The sequence below is a fragment of the Pollicipes pollicipes genome, unplaced genomic scaffold, assembly GCF_011947565.3.
Source record: "Pollicipes pollicipes isolate AB1234 unplaced genomic scaffold, Ppol_2.1 Scaffold_7261;HRSCAF=8764_pilon_pilon_pilon, whole genome shotgun sequence".
Lineage (NCBI taxonomy): Eukaryota > Metazoa > Arthropoda > Thecostraca > Pollicipedomorpha > Pollicipedidae > Pollicipes > Pollicipes pollicipes.
In genome coordinates, this window is record NW_023597054.1 from 59,376,834 (window position 1) to 59,398,076 (window position 21,243).

The window sequence follows — 21,243 nt, forward strand, 5'->3', positions numbered from 1 at the left end:
TTGCTGTTGCTGCTGTTGTTGCTGCTGCTGATGCTGCTGTTGTTGCTGTTGCTGTTGCTGTTGCTGCTGCTGCTGCTGTTGTTGCTGCTGTTGCTGCTGCTGCTGCTGAGAACACACAGACCAGTATTAGCTTGCAAAGTCGCTATCATACCCGTTCCCTGAATTTGACAACGTCGAGGCTTTGGTGACTCGATGCTTTTTTACAATGCGCGCCGTTTACGCTGAGCGATTCGCAATTTTTGCTGGCGTCATCCACAGCGCACATGAACTAGTCGGCGCCCAAAAACAAGTCCTTGTATGGAAGAACCTCCAGCAGGACACAGTCCATACAAGACGCAAAAAGTGACGTGTATTGTCGACTCACCCCATTTTAGAGCAAACAGCACAGGTTACGTCAGCGAAACGGAACGCTTCCTCACGTCATTCTATTTCTGGTCGATGCAACAGTGCATGTCGCGACCATGCACCCAGGTGTTGGGGGTGTCCAGTGACGACTTGCGTCAGCATGGAGCGATCGCGGCCCCGCCAATGACCAGCGCCCAGCCGCGCGTCAGCCAACTCCAAAGTACATCTGACCACGCGGCTCGATAAACAGAGCCTCGCCACCACGCCCGATCGTATGATAAGGAACGGCCGCCGCAGTTCGTTTTGGCGGTTTTGTTTTGGCGCCGGCGCGCCGGCACCAAACAGAACCTATCACCGCGCGCCGACAGTGGCGCCTCTTCGGCCAATGAATAGGTCAAGAGAAGGACCACGCGGCCGCGCCAGCTGCAGTCACCTGTTATCGAGCGCGCGGCCGGCCGGTCGGGAGGGCCGGGTAGCCGGATTTGACGTGGCGCTCGGCGGTCACGCAGGCCGCCGGCGGCCGAGCCATCGGAAATCAATGTTGGCTGCCCCGCCGCCGCCGGGTGACGGCGGAAGCCTACACGTCACGCGACCTCGCGGGAGGCCGACGCGGCAGGAGCGGCGCCGACGAGTGCCCAGCTGGCGGCCTCCCGGCCTCAGACGCGGCGCGGCCAACACTAATGACACATCCAAACAGACAGTGCTGGCACGTCGGAGATCCCGTCCATAAACAGCCGGCGGACGCGGCGGCGAGGCCTCACCAGCCGTCGCTGACGCCGCCAGACCCGACCCACTGAGCCGTTCACGCTCCGGCTGCCGCGGCCTCCCGCTGACGAGAGCGCAGCACACGCGCCGGCAGGGTCGGGTGGGGGCGGGGACACTCACCAGCTGCTTGAAGCGGCGCTGGTCGAGGGCGTAGAGCTCGGCGGCGGCGGCCGCATGCGGGTCGTGCAGGTGCATGCGCGGCACGGCCATCCGGTCGACACGCTCACGCTCGCCATCCATCCGCACCAGCATCTGCTGGGGAGGCGCGGCGGGTCCCGTCACGCCAGGAGGCACGCACCGACACGCTCGGCCGGTCACACCGGCGCCCATGCCGCACACGACGGCACGCCACGGCCGGCGCCGCCACTGGTGACACGGCTTTGAGGGCAGGCAAAGTAGGTGTACACGCAACACTTTCCGCGCGGGTCTGTCAGGCCGCGTCCAAAACCGTCACCTACATTCTCATATCACCATAGTGCAGAAAGCGACCGAGCACACTGTCCACACATCTAGGGCCTATTCGCAGCGCCATATTGCAGATGGCGGTGGGAGAGAAGCGATCATGATCAGGACGATTGGGGCTTTGGGCTTATAACCGCGAAGGCTGCATGACGCCCGCAACTAGCAAAAGGAAAACGAAATTGAGACATGCTGTACAAAAAACACGTTACAACTCGACGCAACATGACATCGCAACGAAACTCTCAACCTATTGCCATCCCTATCCACTGAACAGCTTCGAAATACGTCTTTCCTCGTGAAAGGTGTTGACAGCGGAGTAAATGCTGGCCATGGTAGCCGTTTACCTATCCATCGACGGCTTTACCTGAGCACGGTCAGCGGAGTCCCACCTTATAAGCCGATACCCAGACCCCTGGTTTGCAGCTAATTTGATCGCCTCGTGAAACCCATCCCAATCCCGATCCTTTGACCACTGTCGACCGTCCCACAAAACTCGGACCCGACCTCTTCCTCTCCGTGTTGTCGAACTTCAGCAGGAGACATATGAACTTCGGGCATTGTGAAAACGGCCATGGCCGTTGGGCGCCCTAAACTCCCCGCCAACAAGCTGTGACCGCTTCCATGTGCAGCTGGTGGCTCCCACGACGGTACTGAGGCAGTTGTTGCCAGGCTGTTCGGCGAGGCTCTCATGCTTCGTCATCGGCCTGACTCGAACGATCCGCGTGACCTTGGAGCATGAACCGTTGTCGGGTGCGGCCGGCAATATCCCAGATACGCCGGCGCGGCCGCTGACAGGACACGTGACGGGGGAGGCCGGCCCCAGCGGCGCCGTCAGCCGGGCGGCAGCGGCGGCCACGTGGCACTCTCGCCGCCCGGCTACGCTTGGGATGTCGGAGACGGCGGCGCGACGGCTGGCAGCGTTCAGACACTGCCGGCCGGACGCGTCACCCGCAGCACGCTGCTGGGCTGATGTTCGCCGCGGAGGCGAGGCCGCACTACACTCGCGGCCCTCTGCAGACCGAGAGCGGCGGCCGTCCGCCAGCCGCGCCAGTGCGGAGGGGGGGGGGGGGGGAGGCTGGCGGGCGGGGTCGGGGCAGGGGTGGCCAGGTGTGGCCGGGACGACCCCGACCGGGCGGCAGCTGGCCGGCAGCCGAGCGTGCAGGGCACCACGGTGGGGTAGGGCTGGGTGAGAGGCGTGCGCGCACGCCGGCGCCGTCTGAGCCCACCCGACTCCGAACGCCACCGCAGCCGCGGCGACCGCACGGCTAAACGTCAGCACATGTTGATGCATCATAGGATGAGCTGTTCACGGGAGTCGCTGAGCCAGCCTCGGGTGTCGACGGCCCTGCCGTCAACACAGCAAACCAAATCTGAACGTGATGGCCGATGACGATTTCATGACGCACTTCACGTTTAGCAGTAAGCCCCGGTCGGCCGCTCACTGGCACTCGGCAGAACAATCACCATGTCCTCTGCTGCCAGCCTGATGCGGTATGTTCGCAACTCGCGGGGATGGAACGGGAAATGCGTCTTCGATGTCCTTGGTTTCTTTATTTCTGCGCAGGCCCAAGGGCAAATGATGCAATAGCTGGAAATTGTCGCCCTCCACACAATCGACGGCAGAGCGATCGCATAAAAGAAGTGCTTGCACCAAACGGAATCGCACCCAGCAGCATTTCTTCATTCATGTTCGCTTCTGGCAACGACGACTTGCCCGTAGCTCTCCACATTTCCCAACAAAAACAAGGCCGCGCCCGCGGTGGCCGTGACGTCGGCGGCGGCGGCGAACACAAACAGCCGTCTGCCATCTTGGCGGTGCATTACTGCCACCTAGCGGCCACCGAAGGTGCACGTGTACACGCACCCGCGCCGGCAAGCCGGTACGAGTCGGGTCGGGCCGGCCGCAGCCCTGCCACGCCGATCGATAAAAACGGCCGCCCCGCCCTGCCCGGCCCGGCCGACCGTGCACCGAAATAGTCAGCAGCCGACGGCGCCCGCCAGCCCGCCAACTGGGCTCGGTGCCCGCGCCGCTCCCTCGCTCTCTGCCCCGCCGACTTCATCCGTCATCTCGATCGGCCTCTCCCACCCTCTGCCGCTCCCTCGCTCTCTCCCCCGCTGATTCCGTCCGTCATCTCGGTCGGCCCCTCCCACCCTCTGCCGCACCCTTGCTCTCTCTCCCCTGCCGACTCCATTCGTCAACGCCATCGGCCCCTCTTATCCTCTGCCGTTCCCTTGCTCTTTCCCCCGCCGATTCCATCCGTCATCTCGATCGGCCCCTCCCATCCTCTGCCATTCCCTGGCTCTCCCCCAGCCGACTCCATCCGTCATCTCCATCGGCCCCTCCCACCCTCAGCCGCTCCCTGGCTCTCTCCCCAGCCGACTCCATCCGTCATCTCCATCGGCCCCTCCCACCCTCTGCTGCCTCAACGCCCTATCCCCCGCCGTCTCCGGTGTCCTCGCGTTCTATTCATAATAAGCGCAGACGCAAATCTTTCCCAATCCCATGCCAAAATAGAAATACACATTATTTGGTCTGTTCGCGACCTGTTCCATAGCTCCGAAATTACACTGTACTTCATTATCACGAACATGGCATCAAGAATCTGCGTCCATGAATACAACGGTGCAATGCAAACATTTAAGGAGTATCCATCATTGTACCAAGCCATACGCAATCATATGATGGTAGCTAGTGAACAGCTTCTGTGTTCTGGACACGTGTGCACGAAATAACAAGGTCCGTGGCCATGCAGCCCACATTAAATCGCACCGTCTTCTGCACAGATTTGACCTGGCACATGCACGTCTGGACTGCGAACATCGCACAACCATCAAATGGACACAGAATGCTCCCAGGCACTCAAAGTTGATTGTACTTTATGTTGGTGGAGTACCCACGTTTCACTGAGAATAATAGTGGGCTCTTATGTTAGCGCTCGCCAAAGACATGAATCAGCGCTTTAACTACGTCCCACGCTAGCCATCAGGCCCCAGAATGGATAATACACAGCACGCAGCCCTTCCCGAACGTCAGCTGGAATGTGGGCGTGAGGTTGGCATGGCAATATGTTGGCGCGCGCCCGACCGAGCGGGTTTTTTGTTAGCGGCCCGCCGGCAGGGCGCAGGACGGGCGAGGCGCGGCCGTGCCCACGTCAGCGGCAGGGCAGCGCCGGCGCGCCCCACCCGACTAGGCGGACCGCTCGCCGAGCTGGCTCACGAGGGCCGCGCCGGCCAGCCCGGCAGCGCGTGACCTTGCCGTCGCCCAAGGCCGGGGGGCGACTGACACGCGGATGGCGCCGCGGGAGGGATGGGGGGGGGGGGGGCGATGGCCGAGTGCGCGCCGCTCCCGGCGAGACCTGTCGAGAGGGGCGGCGGCCGGAGTGGGTCGCCGCCGACCGACAGCTGGCTGGGCAGGAGCATCGCTGCGTCCGGGCGCAGCTCACGGCCGCCAGCGGCACCGCCGAGCCGCGTCTGGCCGGTCCACGCCCCTGACGCGGCACGGCACTGTCGGACGCGTTATGCTGCGGCCCGGCCGCGGCCGGAGCCGGGTCCCAGCGCCAGCCATTAGCAGCCGAGCCGCTGGCGGCGCCCGGCCTTCGCGACCACGTTGCGAAACGTCTGGCGGCCGTGTGTGGGGCCTCTCGGTTCTCGGCAGACGTGACGGAAGCGAGAGCGTGGCGCGGCGTGGCCGTCTCCTCAGGCGAAGCCCGCCGACGGAAATCCCAGCACGGCAGGGAAGCCGGCCATGCAGCGCCGTGACGCGTCATGACGCACGCGGCTGACATTCCGCGCCTGCTGCACACATCACCGGCAATGACGTGAGGGGCCTCGTGTTTGGGACGAGCATTGCCCGACCATGCTGACGATACACCCTTCACCACATGGTATGGTCATCAAGGATCGGCACTGGCCATATCGACACAAACACATTGGATTCGCACTGCACGGACTGGACGGCAGACTGCGAGAGTACAAGACTCGTGTTTGTAAGCGATCACATGCCATCCTGCGCGGCATGCTGCCGCGAACATCACAATATGGACCAGTGGCTTGTTTATTCAGCGGCGCTATTCTTTAACGATACACAGAGAGTGTGAACGTCTAAATCGGCTGATTGCTGGTGCTTTACGGCGGGCCGTCAGATGAACACCATTAAGCTTAGGAATCTGCCGGTCTGTTTGACACGAGGCTCAGCGAGAGCAGAACTCTAGACGTCTCAGACGTCCCGCACGCGCGGCAGAGAAAGACATAACTAGTGAGAAAGTTACCAGCTGAAACAGAATTATATGCAAAAGGCTAATCAATGCACGTGGTGCGGTTCATGGTGTAACACACACCACAGGTGATGGTCCCGCGGTAAAACTTTCTCCCAACACCCACTCGCAACCACTATGTTCCCCCTTGTTTTCGCCGTGACATTCGCGCATCCCTCACTCGCACCCGAAACGTTTCCAAGTTTGTCATCATTACAGTGCGCTGGCCCCATAAACCACAGACCGGGCGCCCAGCAGTGATTTTGACATGTGTTATGCTGGCGTAGGAGGTGGTTCACCGAGGCTCGCCCGTAGACGGTGACGTCACGGTGAAGCCCAACACAGCGGGGTCAGAGCGCCAGTGGGGTGATGACCCGGCTTGGGGCCGGAAATGGGCCTGAAATACCTGCGGTCACGACCTTGAAAGCCGCTCCCGTCGCGATGACTCAGAGAAGACCAGAGAAAACACCCGGGCCAGCCGGGTGAGGTAACACTAGCATTCATATGATTTATATTGACCCACACGAGAGGCATGGGAAAATCCAAACTAAACACAGCCTGGCGACCCACAACCCCGATCACGTAAACATTAAGCGTGACGCAACTGGACGGTGTGATCGGTACCTGTCGACGCCTGCACACCGTGTCTGCAACATGCGGCCGGGCATCCTGAACCTGTGGGCACGATGCGGTGCCGACCGTTGGACGCCACGCCACGCTTCCACGAACCGAAGCGTCGCAACGACTGTATCAGCTGTCCACAATGGTCGGGATCAGCCAGGCCGGCCGCTCCCCGATCGGGCCTGGCCGCGGGCCAGAGCATGGCTCCTCGGGGGTCGTCGCCTGCGCCGCACTCACCGGGGCCGGCCGGACGGCGTACGGCGAGGGGCCGCCAGCAGCCGCTGCGGCCGCCACCGCGGCGGCCGCCTGCTGCCAGCGCACGTCGTGGTGGGCGGCGGCCGGTGCGGCAGCCGTCACCACCACTGACGCCGGGTGGTAGCCGCTGCCGGCCGCCGAGTAGGGCAGGCGCGCCTGCGACATGGGCGGCGAGAGCGCTGCGCTGGCCGGCGGCTGGTACGGCGAGTCGTGGGCCGATGGTCTGCAGGCGCCAGAGAGACGGGCACTGTCAGTGGGGCGCTCGGAACGCGCCCGGCCGCTCATGGCGGTCCGGTGTTCTCACACGAATAAGTCCAATCCTTGGCACCCTTCAGGCATGGCAATGGCACTGACGGGCAGCTGTGCCTCTACTGCAGTTTATGGTTTTGTTATTCACATTTGGGGAGCTGAGTGAGATGAGAGAAGAAAAGAAGCTAACTGTGCACTGGGCTAACAAAGACGCGCATGATGCATCGTTCGCTATTCCGAAATCCCAACACACAATTAAACGGTCCGTTTCACTAAACCGTTCAGGTTTTGATGTTGTCTCTACCCCAGCGTGGGAGAGGCCGGGCCGAAGCAATAGTGGGAGGAGACACCGTGTACCCTCTACACGGCAAGCGCAAAACGGGTCAGCGGATTCAGAGTGTGTAGGTGGAAGCTGTAAGATGTTCTGATATTTGTAACGGAGGGGATCGTGGCTACGACGTAATGAATGGTGACCAATGAAGAATCCAGAATGCATCCACTTAAAGTGAGTGTTCCACACTTATGTGGGGTATTGAACTGAAATAGCCCTCTTGGAAGACCTATTGGTGCTGTTCACAATCATGCACTTCTTAAGACCTAAGCCCCTCCACTTTCTGACCTAACGCCCGCCAGAATGGGGAGTTTCTTCGGGGAGAGTACTTCAAAGTCAACTTGGCATTCATGATTCGTAACGTCACTCCAATCCCGTCGCTCCATAAGCCATGCGGCGATCAAAACAGAGGAAAAATACAATTGTCAATGTGCTCATATCTAGCGTCGTGAGCAGGACTTCCAGATATAACGGCCGTCAATCACCTTTCAAACAATGTTGTGCAAGGTACGATGACGAAATCAAACCACGACGCATTGAAAGGCATATTTACTAAACAGGGAACTGTGCTGTCTAGAGCAGTCTAATCCACTTACAAAGTATACCAATAGCTATACGTGAGCTTGTTTCATCATATCTGATGCCTGCTTCAATGTTTTTACATGTGAAACATTTCCTGGTGGTTGTTTCACGCTCTAATGACGCGTGACGCCACTTACAGGCTGCAACATGGGCTGCGCGCGAATGCTTCTCTTTCCCGGATGCCACTTCCATTCTTCTATCCCTCATTGTATAGCCATGTACTATGAGACTCAAATGTGCCGTCCTAAATTTGTAACGCGATGTGTAAATTTGGCCCATTCTGTCCAGTGCGCACTGTGTCATCAGGCTTTGGCAGCCGCCGGCTATGACCGCTGTCCCCGCCACCTTGTCAAAGCTATTACCGGGCCTGGTAACGGGTGGGAAGTAAGAGGGACGGGGCAAAGAAGGGGGCGGTGGTTAGGCCGCCCAGTACGAGAAGATTCGGTCAGCACGCGTGGCTGCAGGCTTACAGATGAAAGTGTGCGCTGAGATGCAAGCCAAATATGCATATTGTTAGGATACAAAATGAATCAGAACGACTTCTCGGCATGCCAGGTCCGACCGCCGGTTTCTACCGCGGTCATACGAGCGCTCAGGGCGCATTACACAGCCCGGGATTCGAGTTCAGGACGTGGGAGCCGCAGGCGGGGACCAGCGGACATGATGCCGTCTTCCTATACTAAGCAAGTTATACCACATGAACCAAATATGATCCATGCATGCATGCATACACCAACCGAAGATAAGCATACGTAAATACAGGAGGTTTCCGTCAGGCCCAGCGGCCACGAACAGCCACATGGCGGGCTGTCGGTGTTCAGACGGGGAGGGAACAGGCCAAGATACTGGCTGCATATTGAGTGTGGCTGTGCTTCCTATGACAAGCACGGACTCCGCCATTTTAAGACCTGCCTCGTCAGTCATTCCTGGATAATGGCGGCTTCTATTATGCGCGTGTCGCGCCATGAGCTGGCTGTTTCGTTTGAGAACTGTTTCCCCGTACCTGTGTCAGGCCTTTTGCTAGTTGCACATGGCAGATGTTCGTTGAAGCGCAGCCTGACTGGACGCTTCGTTTCCCAAACATAATGTTCCCCGCGCCAATTACATGCCGTCACACAGCGCTTTTCTGGATGGCCATATGCCCCTCGAGTTACGCCACAACGAACGTTTACGAGACGAAAAAACATAGGTCGATAGGGACATATCTACAAATAACCGTACAGACTATGGCACAGCGCACATAATACATAAAAGGCATTATAATTCCCAAATGTATTAACAAACCTCGTGGATGTTGTTTCCAGCGTGGCCTGGTCAGATATTGCTGAATTTACACGGCATATTTTTACATGAGTGTGCATACGTACGTGCGATAATATCTGTATAGTAGAAGATCATGTATGTGTAGTGTACTCGCTTTGGATAGGTGACCACGAGTAAACTAGGAACGCAACTTTTCAACCCGCCAACCCACTACATCTGGTCCAACAAGAACCAGCAGACTTTTGGTCGGGTTGTAGGCCAGACTTGGCGGGTTTGAACGGATCCAAAATTTTAACAATCAAAATCACACATTTCTCACTGGCACATAAGCAAAAAACCCTTCCAAAAATCCGTGTCTTGCTATTCATAATACCCTTACGGAGGTTTTTAAATTTTATCGCAAGGGGCCCAATGACAGAAAACCCAATGATGGCATGATCTCTGTACAGATCACACCAGTACACCAGGCCGCACAAATTGAACAATTCTACGCCAACATCTCACCAAAAAGTCAGGATTGGCAACTCAAATGGCTACCGTCTGGCCTGCTTTCATTGAGCAGTGGTCAGGTGGGTCATTTATATGAACACAGCAATACACTGCGCTCGACTTTTATTGGCAGGGTGAAGTGCACTTAAATTTTCTTGTTTATACGCAACCCATGCCTCAGAATCAGGATCAATGATTACTGAATGACTGGGAAACCGTGCTACTTTCATTCCTGTAGTCCCGCTCACTGGTCAACACAGTCCGCAGTTACTTGTGTATCACTACGCCACAGCTGCCTAAGCTGCACAAAAGCAGTGTCGAGTTTGTGTATACATGCTTGAGTGTTTTTCATGCAAACAAAAACATACCATTTACAATCACGATAACGGGGGTTTTCACGTACGGCATGCATGAATGAGATATTTAAGCCAAATAAACTTACATATTGTACCTTTTGGTCATTTGAGCCCAACTTCCACCAATAACCTGCCTACTGCTGACAGGCATTGGGTGTCCCAGAATAGTTTTCCTTTCTCCCACGAACGCGCGAGAATTTCTGATAAAAAGGCGGTTTTGCAATTCCAAAAAATCGCGAACACCTGGCATATTGTCACCTTCGCGCCATTCCTTGACGCTGCGGACCCATACGCTGCCATAAAGGAAAATTTTTGAGCGGCGCTCGCCTCTTAGCCCGATTGGGCACGTCTTGGGACCAAAACTTTGTAGGATCATTAAGTACAGAACAACTCCGAGCAACGAAACCAAACCTTATGCGAAACTACGCCCATCTTTTAACACAAGCCAGCATGATGTCGAAAATCACACGAAAATATGAATGATCTGAACAAAAATATTTTTCAATGACCAAAACAGGCGAAATTCCACCCCGGATAAAAGATCATGCACATGATTGCGAAAAACAAGCACAGCACAGCAGTGATGGAAAAATCGTTGATTGCGGGTACCATGTACGGCAGGGGATTTGGTACTCCACAACTGTGGCTGGGTTAAATGAGATAATGAGTACGACGCCACCATGACAAAACGAAAATAGCTTTTGGAGGAACTCGTTTTACCCCCGTTTCATGGCCAAATAAAAATAAAAGGTACAACAGCTTGGGACTAGCTGCTTCCATCATGAGCCATGTGTCTGCAAGAGCACAAATCCCGCACCCACCAGTCTTGGATGCCCAATAGCAAGCACCTTATGTTACAACCTAGCTATACGACAAATCATGTATAGAAATGTGTAACATGAAGCGTATGAATGCTTTACTGGAATCGTCTTTTAACAATGCCGGGATATGAGAAACGACAAGCAAAGTCGCACCAGCCTGCACCACCAGCCACACATCAACTATAGACGGCCTTTTATTTACACTTTAGCACGGCCTCATGACAATGAAAATGGGAGAATCGCTCACAATTCAGCGTCCGAAACGTGTTAACTATTCAGTGAAATGTGTCTACCTCCCCGTTCAGGTTGGGGGCTGGACATCACAAAACTCTACAATTGGGTTAAAAGGTTTGCCTCCTCTTGACGTATTTGCCAAGAACGTAAATTTTCTGTTTGCGCTCATGTTTTGAACAGACCTGGAAACTTTACAAAGGAAGCTGTACAGGGATGGGCACCACGAGTATGAAGAATGAGGACTCATTTGTACTTGTCCAGAGGCGCCTATGGTTGGATTTATGGCCATTAGTTGGTATCCGGAGTGCAACGATGTTACGGCAGCTGGGCTATTAAATGATGTTCAGTTTGCTATTTAAGGGCATGAAATTAAAAGCTGGTAATCTAAGCCTTACAATAAATCCTTTTAAGTCGAAAAACGCTGCAATAAATGGCCAAAACTGTTCGGAGATATCCACCTCACTTCGGCAAAAACGCCACGAGACCTGAGAAACACGACTCCATTAATTTGGCCTGTGATATTAATGAAAGGCATTTATTGGGACAAAAACACCAATGAGTTGAAACAAAAAATTCACATTTCGCAGTGAGGTCGGTTAAAGCGCACAGAAATCCATGAATATCTTGCATTATCCGCCGGAGTCGGCGTAGTAACTGACACCGATCCCTTTAAACCACCTTGCACGGGTCCGTCCGGAATTGAACTGCACTATCTCGGTAAATCGGTTGAGAGTGCTGCCCATCTCTTTTGCTCGGCCGGGACCTGCAGGGCCCCGTGTGGTGCCCTGGAGTTGGAACATGGAGGGGTCACGAGGGTTTTGCCGCTTTTAAGCCAAGTGATGCCACAGCGCAGCTTCTGTTGCCTTCTATTGTCACAGTCAGCGATATATATATAGGTGTTTCATATTGTAGAGCTTGAGACCTATGTCATTGTGCCATGTTTAATACTAAGGTTTTCTTTCGTTTTGAGTGTTTCAACATAGCTGCTGGATTTGGAACGTGGCCTCTGTTCAAAACCGCCTATTATACTATAACCTGCCACTGATAAAAATGTACTCCACTTTGGAGAATTTGAACTCTGCTATCAGGATTTTCTTTGAAATTTCCAACACTGTCGCACAGTGACATGTCGGTATCACCTCCACTGCTTCTATCATGGCGGCGTTTGAGTCCATAGTGTTCAGCAAGGTGACACATGCTAGGTGTTCGCATTCTGTTGCGATTGAAAAGTTGCTTGCTGGACTCGGATTTTCTGCTCGTTTTAGGACTCATAAAGCTAAAAACCTGTTGGTACATCCAAAACATATAACCTGGGAAAGTTAGTGGCGCAGGAGGCCCGAGGCCACACTATCTGTCATCTTACACTTACAAATCTGGCTTACACTTGCGAACGAGGCGTCAGTCCTCCAAAGGGCTTGGTCCTTTCTACATTACACGCTGCAGCCGTTGAACTTCTTTTAAGTTGGAAATGGCAAATACGGGTTTTAAAGTGCTTCTTTCGTTAAGTTACTGTCAAATTTTACCCAAAGCTGGCGGAGCGGGTAACTGGCAACTCTCCCCTTCCCACCGCCCCCCCCCCCCCCCCCCCGCTCCCTTGATCTATGTATCTGCCTATGCATTTCCCCAATTTGCTTGAACAGCAAATGGGTTATCAATGACACAAAAGTGGAAAAATGGATAAAGTGAAAGGAATGGATCACTCATCATTCAAACGCACCTCAAGAGTGGTTTCATTTAATTAACCGCGAGTTATGTGCTAACAGCCGAAACTGGATAAATTAGGGATTGGTCGTAGATTTTCTCACAGCCAAATCTACGTTCGAAATGTATTTAAACATAAGCATTCCGGGCACTGCCTTAGCTCACAAGTAGGACAGAAGCTGTTTGCTGAAGCTCTCGAGCACCGATACAATGCTGGATTAGAGAACGATTTTGCCCATTCGGCTCCGTTTGTTCTCCAGGCAGTGGGCTTAGTTTTGACGACAAGAGGTTTAGGATCCTTCAGACCACCCCAAGACGGGTGGAAACGGATGTAGTGCAGGTATGAGAAAATCTAATGATGTGTCATGTAGTGTCAAATTTAGATAAACTAGCCCGTAACAGAAAACAAGAACCAGGGACAATTGTTCGGACCATCATCCTCTGTGGTGCGCTAGTGTGTACTTATGTACGTGGCAATACGACAGACGAGGGCGAGCCCAAAACAAGTGATTACATCTGTGATACCAATAGCTCGTCTCATCTCTTGCATAAACTAAAAGCCAGGGTTGTCTGCAGCAAAACCCAAACCAAGAGGAGGTGGGGTTTTAGGCGAGTATTGACAGAAAAAACCGATGCCGGATTTTGGCCAACTTCTAAATTTCTGATTTAAAAACACCAAATCAGCCATACATGGATATTTCTTTCTCGTTGACCAGGCATACAAAGATCTACACGTTAGAAGATTTATGAGCAACAGGCCTCATCTGGGATTTTTTTCGTTTTATCTTTGTTTTTTTCAGATGAATGAATCCTTTTGCCCACCTTTTTCGGAGTCATTGGTTGGCAAAAGATGAAAAAGTAGTATTATATAAAGCGGTGAATTGGGAGGCTACAGTCACGGATCAAACATTACAAAAAAAATAATAAATGACACACCGAGTAAATTTTGGTGGACCGTCACTATCGATGAATTAAACAAGCAGTGACTGATTTCTCAGAAAAAGGGAAACTAGGCAAACTAGGCACCCTTCACAGCACTGCTGAGAACACAAATGACATGAGACGACGGCTGAAGAGGTAACTGGCTGAAACGCTATACACAAACTAACACACCAGACGAGGAAGATATTCCGAAAAGTATTCCATCCGTGATATGAATACCTCGTCTAAATTGTTTGGTGTAACTATGGCTCTAACCAATTTCATTCACTGCTCAATAAAATGATATTGGTGTAATGTCTATATTACCAAACCTGAGTAACCATGTTACACTTGATGACTTCAAATAACTGAAAATCCTGATACTCGGTGAAAACGAAATTAAAAAACCGGGGGCGCTTCGGCCTATGCGATGGGAGTGGGCTCAACTCCTTGCAAAAAATTTGCCTCAGTGATGTTCAGTGTAGGTTGCGAAAAGGTGCTCGCCTTGCTATAACACTTTGCGGAAGGGGTCCTCGCTTCATAATCTACTATGCGATTTGCGAACAGGCGTTCGCTTTGTACCTCCAAGGTGATCTACGGATCAGTTGGTGCTGAATACTGTTGATAATGTCACACGCCTTTTGTCAAGTTAGCCAGACAATCACAGTTCATTCCCCTGCAAGTTCTTTTGATCTTAATATGCTAATCGGTGAACCTTCGGTGGATCCACCACCATTTTGGACATAAAGAAAGCAGTAAGCTCAAAAGACCAGCAAAAAAAAAAACGGGACCCCAGCAAAAACCTAGGGTTTTGGGGCAAATGAAAAAGCCCTAGGCAGCTGACAACCCTGACAAGAACCGCAACAGCTACGCACGCGTTCCCCAGATTTGACGTCTGGTCAACAGTCTAGAGGAACACCTATTATCTATCAGTAAGCAAGCGACGATGTCTGGGACGGGCTCATCCGTAATGGAAAATGATAGCTTAGCAGGCTCATGTGCAATAGAAAATGATAGCTCAGCAATAGTATAAAAAACAATAGAAATAGAAATCGAAAGGGCTTTGAAATGATCTTCGCAGTCCATTCGACAATAACAAGTCCAAAGGTAACCAGGCACAACGCATGACTCTACAAATACATGCGAATGCAAATAGTCGATAATGAGATAAGAGACCTGCAAACGAACACGTTGGAAATATGATGTCCTGAAATTCCGAACACATAAATTCAGACGCATGTCCGGTGGTTTCACAGACAGGTCGTTGCTCTGCGGAAGACCTCACCGACGCTTCATTTTGCGGCGCCTAGTTTGAGAAACAGGTCCGATTGTCTATCTGATGTTTTAGCCGCTTATCCAGTCAGACCTTTTCCTCCATTTCTTGTACCTCTGAGGACTATTTGTATTTGGGCTTTCATCCATTTTGACCATCTCCGCTGACTCGTGTATCCTGACTTTTAGTCGTTTCACCTCTCCCCACTTTTCGAGGTATTCCAATTTAACATCCTAATCTTCAATTAAGTCCACCCATTTCCATTGGATGGCTTTCTGGGTGCAAAACTCACAGTGAGCAATGCTTGCTGTGTGAAACCTAACCCGACCATCCGATTGTGAAATAAAAGTTCAACGACAAAATTTTGTGGCGAAATTTCGCGTGCCGCAATGCTGGGCACCACCCGTCCCGACCTCTGACCTAAGTTGACCTTGAGTGTCTGCTACCACCGGCCACAGGCCATCCTAGTCAGGGTAAAATAGCGAGCGCCGAAGCGACTCGCAGCCAACCACCCCGTCGCGGGTAGGTTGGAGACAGCGCTCCAACCGATCGAGGAACGGGGTCGGCCAAAATTTTGTCTGGATTTGTTTCCGACTTCTCCCGACTGGAAATGTTTCCGACCTTTGGGGCCGTCCATATCGTACATTACGGAAGGAGCGGGAGGGGAGGTTTGATGGAGTGTAATGAAAGCGCAAAAAGGGGAGGGGGCCTTGCACAGCCTTACGCTCAGCTAAGATTATAATTCCGGAGTCCTTTTTAAAATCGTTATCAAGCCGGATAAAGTTTGCTCCCTATCACGACAAGCAACACGCGCGTGTTTGTCTCCAAACCCTAGCTCAATTAGCTGACTTTTAGGCGCGCAAGTTGTGACGTGAAGTAAGTTAGGACATTATGTGCCACTGGACGACTGAGATGATCAAAGGGGGATGCTGTTCCACATGTAAAGGATACCAAAACGTAAGTGCGTGCAGGTATTAGGGAGCCATGCAAATGGCACAAGTGCATTGTATCACGCAACTGAGAGAGCGTGTTCCAGAGCGCCCGTTTTTGACTTCCGCTGACCATGGACAAATATCTTCACGGTCGGTAGAAGGGCCACGGGCAGCCCAGTGACCTCGAGGGTCACTGAACCAGGTCGCGTGGTCAGACATGGGGCTTCAGGACGCACGCAACAGAGGCTGTATCACGTTGCCCGCCTCTCACGCTTGCAAAGAGGGTAAGCACGGCGAGAAACCCAGCCCCGTACTTCTGGTTTCTCCGACGCGCAGTGAAACCACTGCGTTATCGACACGCTAATCGCCATGGAGTCACTTGCCGTTCGATGGAATACATGTTTCTTTTGTCCTCGAGATAGCTGTGTGAAGCAGTTTTTCAAGAAGTACAAAAACCAAGGATATCAGAGAGCTTGTTTAAGCCTGTTACCGATACGCGACCATCACTCATGTACAGCATTCGCGCAGGAACATTGGTAGGTGGCGTTCCCATCTCCCCTGACGTGGATCTGACTTTCTTCGTGTGCCCGATGAATGATATAGTTATTTTGTCTCAATTTTCATATAACTCTATCGTATTTGTGCAGATTCCTGCCATATACACAGCACAAACCCCACGGTAAATCTCCACCACTATTAAGAGGGTACAACCTTCTGTGAGTGCACACCAAATATGTCATGTATCCAAATCTTATCGTCTTCGTCGACAGTTAGTGGCTGTTCTTGGTTAAGCCGTTTGCCCTTGCCATGTTTCTCAAGGGTCTTCATTTTTGTAACTTTCGAAGACTGCGAGTGTCGAACACACAATCTGAGAGCCGGACAGATTCGGTAAGCTTTTTCCTCCTGGTTGTGTTGGCACGGGTAGTTGTTCCAATAAGTAGATAATACATCACTTTCACAGACCCTGGCTCTAAATCCTTGCGATCATTCTCAACCCTTCATGTCCTTGGAAAACTTTTCTAAAAGAATGTCAAGACAACCGACCCAATTTGTTCAATAAGCGTCTGTGCTCATTCTTAAAACTTCACTAAAAAGCTTTCTTACCCACGAAACGACTCTGCTTTTGTTTGCTTTGATTGGTTTTCCTGGGTACGAATGCACGAATGTAGGCAGCGATGTGTTTGTTCTTTGTTACCCATTTCTTTTCATTTCAGTTTTCCTCTAAATCGTCTGTCTATTAAACACTCTAATCAATCTCAACTTCAGCCTCAGAGCATAATAATCTAAGCCCAGATAAAAGAGCCCAGGTAAATATTGATTCTTTTTCCATGTCACTAGAACGACGTGCTTAGCTTGCTACACGCTAGATCGCCATTGCAAGGCTTCGAGATGCCGTCTCTGTTCATGACAACCTTCCACCGTTGGTCTCATATTCCTAAGCAGCGATTTGCAGGCTTTGCGCCTGCGACCGAAGTATTATGAAAACCAGCATGTCCTTGTCAAATGTTGAACCCCATACACAGAACTATACGTCCGCGCAGTTTGCACGACTCGATCCCCGCCGGTTTTGGCCAGTGTTTTGCATTGCAACTTAATCAAACACCTTGCATTTAAACCCCACGGCAATACTTCAGCAGTTTCCAAAGATGCTTGTTAACTGCTGCTGAAATGTGCACCGTGGAGGCTTGTGATTCCCAAAACATGATCCCGTCAGAAGCGTGACTGACCGGGTCGCTGAGGCTGCAAAAAATCCAGTTCGGTGACGTTAGACTCGCTCGGCCTGCAGCCCCGAGTGGAGCCATTACCAGCGCTGGTAATAGTGGGAGCCGATATTTCTGGCACAAAGTGTTGTCACCAACTAGTCATGTCATTGGTCAGCGGTCACATACGATCACCTTCTGAGTATCACTTAGCGCAAGTGCGAATAACTAGTATCAGTTCAAGTGCCCACTGATGAGACACGAAAAAATGGACACTGAGTTAATGTGACACTTGAGCCAGCGCCTTTAACGAGGAAAAATGTTAAAACCATATTCATCGAAACGGAAGAGGTGTGGCCATTGTCACCCTAGCGTACCTGCCGAGTACTGATTCGTGAGGGTAGATTATTAAGCTCGGAGCAAATACTGCACCAGTCATCCTCCCATCAACTATGCGGTCACATCGCCACAAAATCGAACACTACAATCAACGATGACCAACTAATTTTTAAAAGCGCATTTCATTGCTGCAGATGTCCTTTAATATGCAGCGCACGCTAAAAAATATCTCCATGTACACTATGCCGCATTTAGCACATTTCACATTCCCTCAAGCCAACCATCACAATCATCTTGCAATCATCGTGACCGACCTTAGAAATATTTGGATTTGTAATGCATATGCTGAGACACTATGTAATGTGCAAATGCGTCACGCAAAACAATCTTGCTAATTGAGACGTTGAAATGGTTCGCACAGCCCGGATGACTTCGAAGAAAGACGGTGGCAAGTTACGGGTACCACTTAGGCACTTTGTGCCAAAGGCGTCACCACTGGTCGAACGGCTTCAGGGGCTTGTTTCATGACGCGAACTATGAGCTTGCATTTTTTGCGTCATACGAGTACACGAAGCGGAAATAATTAAACTTTCCGTAATTTTTCTATGTTTAATTCACTCATAAATAAGACGAGTGAAAAAGACCGAGTGGCTGTTCGTTTGATTTACACGACGCGAATCAAAAGACTGTAAGTTCGTGTTCCTGTTTTGGAAACTGTGCGCTAGACCCTCACAAGCATTGCTGGGCAGTTGTAGTGCGTCATGTGTACGCCTAGATAGGAAAACGTTCTGTGACCGGTTCCAACCAATGGAAATATTAATGATATAAATACGTCCTGCTAAGTGCAATGAATGCTGTTTGGCGTCCTCTGTTTGGGATGTAACAACAGCCTGGAGACTCTGAAACAAACCCACCTGTATACATGGGGATAGTACGGTGGACCACTCATGTCAGCAACCAGGAGTGCATTAATTTACCTGAAACACAATGAGCCGAATTAAATGCCTGCACTGATCAAGTCGTTGGAGCGCTGCACACATCACCAGATCACCAAAACAACGGAGGAAACACAAGCACCACAGTGTCCAACGGGAGCACGCTTACACTTCTCAGGACTTCTGGTCTGCATAACCTAATCATGCAATTCAGCGGCCGCAGACCAGTAAGTGACGTCTGTAATTAATCATCACGGAAAGTACGATAAGGTATTTCGGCTTACATGGGGAAAACGCGAACATTGCTGACCCCAGACCTTCGGTACACCTTGCGATCTACGCCAAGAGAAGTGTTGGTCTGGCGACAATAGCATACTTCGCAGGCGATGCTAGCCATATTGGTAGTGCATGCGTGTTCGTCGGGGAGTGACTTTAAACTCAGACTTATCATCGACACTTCCGAAACCAGATTATTGTCAACCTTGTTCACATCGCCAGGATGTATGAGGAGTTACAAAAGGGAGGCCGACAACAACCTTCATTCGGAGGCCCACATCACGTGCACGATCTTCCGCTGTCACATCCAGATGTTCTATTTGAAGTTGTCTATTTCCAACCGTAAAAAGGTTTGCTGTGCTGCCGATTCTACCCTGCCCAATGATGCTGCCTGACTGCACTGCACTGCACCACTCTATGAACGTCGTCGACCTCCGATAACAGCCAATTCCAAAATGAATGCCCGATTTACGGACCAAATATGCATTCTGAGAACCGAATGGAACGAGAAAGGCCGCAAACAAGTTATGTATTGGATGCGTCCCAGACCCACACGAAGGAGGAAACCATTGCTCCAGTTTTCAAATGTGGAGCTGCATCGGTGAAATCGGCATGATTTTTTTCGCCTGTCACTGCGACCATCTGGTGGCCAAGACATCATTCTGGAGCAGAATTTCGCACATACATACGTGTTGTTCGGGGCCGGAGTCCGCGCTATGACACATCTGGCACAAGTCGTCGTAATGTAGTTCGGTTTGATTTCATTGCTCTTAGTCCTGACACTCCAGACACAGGTCTCTTGTTGCAATGCATGTGCACAAAAACGCTTCTGAATGACCGCACAATTACCGGGTGGCTGGTAGATATGACCACAATACTGTCCCTTGCAAATGTTTCACCAAAAGAGCAAACAGGCGTTGAGTTCACATTGAAAAATTCGAACACAAGAATATTTTCGACCTCATATTCTGTTCACTCGTTACCACCTAGCAACAAAGACTACATCGGGCTTCAACTTAGAGCAGACAGCAAAAACCCTTATTGAGCCCTGTCAGCGTGCTGGTCTCACCCATGCTCCAAGTACCGACCGATGTGAAAATTAGTCTAACATACCCAATCAATAAAAATTCAGCAACAGGCACTTCCAGAATGAATCAACGCTGAACAGCACTATGCGTGAGGATATGCCCGACATAGCGTAGGTCGAGAAGCTTACATTGCAGAGCAATTGTTTTGACAAGGAACAAGAGACAAAAAATTAACAGCCTACGTCAAACACAACAATAACTCATGATCACTCAGCAAATGAACTTAAACTTACGGAAGATAACTCGCCGCACTCCAAATAGAACAGCCAATACCAAGACGAGCTGAGCAAATGTGTCGTCATTGGGGCATTTCTATCACCCAAACACGAAAAATTCCATGCCCCATGTAGGCAGCAATACTACCTTTGATACTATGTCACTTCCTTAATCACTGCACCGAAAAACACCGCAATATTTCAAGAAACCCTCGCACACTTCCACCGGCACGTCCGCTCGCTGCGAAGTAAACCCAGATGAAACGGCGCAGGGCCGACGAGACGACCCCGCATATTCCTGGCCGCCATTACAAAAGCGCTGTGGGTCGGCTACACAGCTCTGCCGCGGAAGGCACTGCACTGTATTGAACACGCGGCCAGCGGCGCCAAGGCGCAATTTGCTGAGCCGCCGATCTGGGTTGAGAAATGGAGTGCGGGTGTCCAACCTTGGCCGGGCATGTTTGCAGAGTTGGATGACCATTGCAAATAAAAAATAACTAAATTTACTCGAAATGCTGTTCTTGCAAGGATTTACCTAAGCTCGTCCTTTGTTTTAAGTCAACACACTTTCTCTGATGGCAAAGCTCGCCAATTCCAATGGATTTTACTTACACTCGTGATTTCCACCGACGAAATTCTTTGAAAAATTGCAGTCCACCCTACAGCTATCGTAAAAAGATTGCAGTCGAGCGGTGACGCAGCCAGTCGATGATCTCAGGGATCTTGGCTACTGGTGGGCTCGGCCTCAGTGGTGGGTCCCTTTAAGTGAACTTTCCTTACCTTTTCACCGTACTTTTCAGAAGCAGTTATGTCGCGTCCATAAACCTTGCTGCTCTG

The 21,243-nt window shown here is 51.6% G+C and overlaps 2 long non-coding RNA genes across 2 annotated transcripts; both read right to left on the minus strand.

Annotated features, from left to right (window-relative positions):
- Positions 1-65: 65 nt before the first annotated feature.
- On the minus strand, positions 66-6,712 carry LOC119111784 (uncharacterized). Its single transcript, XR_005095615.1, has 3 exons — positions 6,684-6,712; positions 1,231-1,365; positions 66-105 (listed from the first exon to the last, which is right to left on the minus strand). It is a non-coding gene; the product is annotated as an uncharacterized LOC119111784 (long non-coding RNA).
- Positions 6,713-6,763: 51 nt separating this feature from the next.
- LOC119111783 (uncharacterized) lies at positions 6,764-20,684 on the minus strand. Its single transcript, XR_005095614.1, has 3 exons — positions 20,425-20,684; positions 18,807-18,869; positions 6,764-6,924 (listed from the first exon to the last, which is right to left on the minus strand). It is a non-coding gene; the product is annotated as an uncharacterized LOC119111783 (long non-coding RNA).
- Positions 20,685-21,243: the final 559 nt, after the last annotated feature.